Consider the following 5,317-nt stretch of genomic DNA (forward strand, 5'->3'; position numbering starts at 1 on the left):
CTCCTGCTTCCAGAGGAAGTCTCTACAAATAAAAAAGTAAAATATATATTCTTCCTGATGGTGATGTAGAGAAAATAAGTCTATGAAGGGGAGCTGGGAGTGCTGCGATTTTCAATTTTAAATAGGGTAGTCAGTGAAGTATTCCTCTCAGAAGTGACATTTGAACAGAGACATGAAGAAGGGGAAGGAGTGAGCCATGAAGGATCTGAGAGTAAGTGGCCCTAGGCAGAGGTTATAGAAAGTTGTCCTGAGGTTGCATAGTTCTAAGAATGACAAAATGACACACGTATGAGTATAACAGGAGCACAGGGAGGAAGATGCATTTAGGAGAAAAAGGAATCTGGAACTTTTGGATGTTTGAGCATAGCACTGACACAGTCATGCTTAAGGTTTAAAAGGAACACTCTGGCTGCTCTGTAGTGGGGAAGAACGAACATTCAGGAAGCTAGTGTAATAATTCCGGAAGAAATTATATTGACTTGTACCAAAGTGGTAGTGGTAAAATTGGGGGAAAGTAGTTTGATTATAGACATATTTTAGAAGGAGGAGCATGAAGGGGCTGTCTTTAGGTAGGAGCATGGACAACATATCCATTACAATGGAAACTAAAGTGAAGTGGAGGGATACAGGTGCTGAAAGTGAGTGAAGGTGGGGGCAGGGAGAGGGAGGAAAGTTAGGAGGTATATGGATTTTCCCTTCTATTTTCCCAATGAAATGTGAAACAAACTTATTAGCTGATGGTGAAAAATGTGAAAGATGTTTTAAAGTATGGGGGAGAGAAGGAAGTTATAAAACGGTTTCTAACAGTGCTGAAAGATTTAATGGGTTAGAGCAGTGCTTCTTAGATTATCTATGGTGAAGTGCAAGTTTTTGTTTGTTTTTAATTTCCAGTTTCTCATGGACACCTAAGATGCAATAAAAATGAATTATTTGGAAAATGAAATAAAAAGCGTGCAGCATACAAATCCACTTTTTATTATTAGATTCAACAGACATTATTACTCCGTCAAATTGCTATAATGTTTTATGAAGGCTGCCTGTTGATTTCTCTACTTATTTTTTAAATAAATTTATTATTTATTTATTTATTTTTGCCTGTGTTGGGTCTTCGTAGCTGCTTGGGCTTTCTCTAGTTGTGGCGAGTGGGGCCTACTCTTCATTGTGGTGCGTGGGCTTCCCATTGCAGTGGCTTTTTTTATTGCAGAGCACGGGCTCTAGGCACTCAGGCTTCAGTAGTTGTGTCGTGTGGGCTCAGTTGTTGTGGCGCATGGGCTTAGTTGCTCTACGGCATGTGGGATATTCCTGGACTAGGGCTCCAACCCGTGTCCCCTGCATTGGCAGACGGATTCTTAACCACTGTGTCACCAGGGAAGCCCCTCTCTACTTATTTTTATATAATACCAGGTTATAGAGGTGTGGAAGGATTGGTAGGTGGATTAAAATTCCCCTTGACATTATGAATTTTAAATATAAGTGTACTTTGAAATGTTTCATACGTTTACATACTATTAACTACCATAATCTTTGGTGATCAGTATGGTAAATATATATGTCAAAAAATCTTTACAGTATTTGATACTGCATTTCTGTTTCTAGGACTCATGTAACTGAATGAAGATAAATGTATGCAGAATTTTGTTCGTTACATTGTGGATCTTAAACGTATAATATTTTAGAAAGATAAATCAGTCATACAATAGTTTCACTATGAATTGTATATTGTATCACTATTTCGTAAACAAAATATGCAAGAAGTTTCTTAAAAGTTCATGTTAGCAGTGTTAAAAAAGCAATTTGAAAAAAACTGTATTTAATATAATCCCCTTTTTATAACTAGCTCATAATATATATTCAGAAATTTTTTAAAAGTGCATTATGATAAACAGGTGATCTCTGTGATTTGAGATTTGAAGTCAATTGATATTTTTAATTTCTCAAATATTACATTTAATATTGCAATATTCATGTTTTAACATTGCTTCAACAACACAGTTATATACATTAATAGTAAACACATATTGTAGTAAAATTCTTATTTTTTCATAAAACTGTTTCTAAACTGCACATTAGTAAAACAAGAAATCCTTTTCTGTTAGAAGCTACAGGAAGTGCTAAAATATTAAAAGTACAATTATGTGAAAAAAGCAAATTTCTTTTTTTAATGATGCAAATATTTTCTAAAAAATTAATATCAGATGCATTTAGTGAGGATTTTCATCTTTCATAATAACATGGGTTCTGATCTCTATAATAATCCTTTTGCAGTACAGGAAAATTTGCTTTGCTATCACTAAAACCTTAAGGCACTCGAACTGACCTGGAAAAGGATAAATGTAAAAAATAAAAATCAATTAACTTTATTATTAGTTTTTTCATGTCTTGAAAGATTTTTCCCTTTGTTTACTTCTTAAGAAGTATAATATAAATATAGAAAGACATAGGAGAAATGAGAATTCAGATACAAAGAACATAGGAAGGACACCTGAAAATGAAAAGCGTTAATAAGAATCAAGATAAGAATGGTTTACATAATTGATAACTAAGGAGGAAATGAAAACCAATCTCCAGAGGGCAAAATTTGTTGTTTATTTTTAGTTAAAAGGCCTTATTGTGTACTACCTTACTTAACCAAACTCTAATCTTTCTTTCAAAGATGATAAAATTTTTAAAAACTGATAAAATCAAGATTCACAGTGATTAGGTAAATTTCCTACAATCATATAGCTGGCAAGTGATAAGCTGCACATCAAAACTAGTACTGTATTAATTCATTGCTAGACCTATTAGCCTTTGCTCAATACTCTAATGGGAAAGCAGTAATGGTAGGTTTAAACCCAACCAATAGTAGAGGGTTATTTTTAAATAGCTAATAATTATAACAACAAAAATGACTTCCATTTATTAAGCACGTAAAAATAATAAGCACATTCTAGGTGTTATATATACTTAAGTAATTTAATCATCAGAAAAGCACAGAGTTAGTGCTATTACTTGCATTTTGTAGATATTAAAACTGAGTCATTGAGAAGTTAAGTTATTCAAACCAAAATTAACCTAGATTTAAACATAATTAAATTAATTAGATCAAATAAGCCAGACTATGCTCACTTCAGCAGCACATATACTAAAATTGGAAAAATACAGATAAGATTAGCATGGCCCCTAAGCAAGGATAACGTAAATTTGTGAAGCATTCCATATTTTAACTGTATAGCACAGGGAATGTTATCCAATATCTTGTAATAACCTATGATGGAATATAATCTGCAAAAAAATTACTATACTATATACCTGAAATTAATGCAATATTGTAAGTCAATTAAAAAAAAAAAAAAAGGCCAGACTTAAAACAAAGGTCTGACTCCAGAGCCCATACTTTTCTTAACTGCCTAATGTTGGTTCTGCAAGTATGGATGGTTAATTTCAGGTCCATAAGTGAGGTAGATGAGACACATGTGGAAATGTTGCCATACATACTTATAAAATTAATATATTGCTTATTCATTTTTATTAGTTTTATGTAATTTATATTGATTTTCATGTAAAATGATTGTTATCAATTTACTTTTAAAGGGGTGCTGGTATGAAACAGCCCTATAAATGCTCTTCAATATAACTTTGATAATTAGTAGTACTATATATCTTTATAACATAAATGCAATTTTTCAACATATCTTTAGCTATGTGGTTCAGCATTGAAACCCACAGAAGTTAAATTTAATGTGTTTACATCCCCAAAATGAGAAGGTACAGCAAGTCCAGTAATATATGTTTTCTTTAGGACAAAATAGCAATAAAGAATCTAATATTTTATTAAAGAAAGTGTATTAATAATTAGCTTTATAGAAACACTGTTTAAATGATAAGGATTTTTATTTAAACAATTTAACAAGTATGTATACATTTGAATGGTAGCATGAAGAGCTCTGTTCTTCAGTGAAAGAAGTATAATTGGTTAAAATTATTTTAAAAAATTAAGGTCTCCAGATATTTCCATAAGTGTATACAACAAATATATAAACATTTATTGAAGGAAATCTAAAACATAAAGGAATAGCAAGAGTCTGTATCATTTGAAACACAGTTCACACTTCCTCTCTCATTCTCAGCTCAGAATACTAGAAAATCCAATCCAAGAAGGTGTAACCAAACATGTAAGTCGTCCTCTTTCTCTAGCTTAAAGTTGAGAGCTATATTATCACCCTGAGAATTGCAGGTTGCCAGCATTTCATACACATGTGCTCTGCTCCTCAGATCCAGTTTCAAAGCCTAAATTCCTAGAGAGTATGATCAAAAGATTAGGGGTTTCGTTCTTCCACTAATTCCGCACTGATAGAGTAGTGGCTTTACCTCAGGCATGGCACACCAAAACTGTTGTCCATCCAGCTGTCCTCACTCCAGCTTGCTTACAGGACAATGAATGAAATTGAACCTTTATTTTATACAAAATTTAAGTCAAAAACCTAAATTTTATAATTTAAAATTATAAAACTCTTAGAAGAAAATAGGGGGAAAACTTCATGATATTGAATTTGGAAAGGATTTCCTAGATATGGCACCAAAAACCCAGGCAACAAAAGTAAAAATAGACAAATTGGACTATACCACCAAATGACATAATCAACAGAGTGAAAATGTGTCTGTGAAAAGCCCAGAGCCAACATCATACTTAATGGTTACCAATTGAATGCTTTTGCTGTAATAGCAGGAACAAGGAAAAATGTCCATTCTCATCTCTTGTATTCAACACTGTATTGAAGATTCTTCCAATTAGGACAATTACATAAGGAAAAAAAAGAAATAGAAAGCATCCATGTTAGTAAGGAAGAAGTAAAACTGTCTCTTTGCAGATAATATAATCTTATAGTTAGAAAATCTTAGGAATCCACTAAATCCTGTTAGAATTAATAAGTGAGTTTAGTAAGTTTGCAAGATACATGATCAATATACAAAATTAATTGTATTTCTATATACTTGTGATGGAAAATATGAAATTGAAATTGAAAAAGACAATTCCATTTATAATAGCATCAACAAGAATAAAAATAGGAAAATAAATACTTGGGAATAAATTAACAGAAGAAATGTAAAAGTCATATTGTGAAAACTACAAGAAAATAGGGAGACATTCAGTTGTTATTAATCAGAAAACTTAAGTTTGTTCAGATGGCAATAACCCCCAATTTGATCTTAAGATTCAATGCAATATTTATCAAAATCACAGTTGGCAATTTTTGCAGAAATTGAAAATGTGATCCTAAAATTCATGTGGAAATTCAAGAGACTCATAATAGCCAAAACAATTTGAAAGATAAAA

The 5,317-nt window shown here is 32.0% G+C and overlaps 1 non-coding gene across 1 annotated transcript; it reads left to right on the plus strand.

The window, feature by feature from the left end:
- Positions 1-3,100: 3,100 nt before the first annotated feature.
- Positions 3,101-3,205, plus strand: LOC117197371 (U6 spliceosomal RNA). The gene has a single exon (XR_004477950.1). It is a non-coding gene; the product is annotated as a U6 spliceosomal RNA (small nuclear RNA).
- The last annotated feature ends 2,112 nt before the right edge of the window (positions 3,206-5,317 follow it).

Source organism: Orcinus orca, chromosome 3, assembly GCF_937001465.1.
Source record: "Orcinus orca chromosome 3, mOrcOrc1.1, whole genome shotgun sequence".
NCBI lineage: Eukaryota > Metazoa > Chordata > Mammalia > Artiodactyla > Delphinidae > Orcinus > Orcinus orca.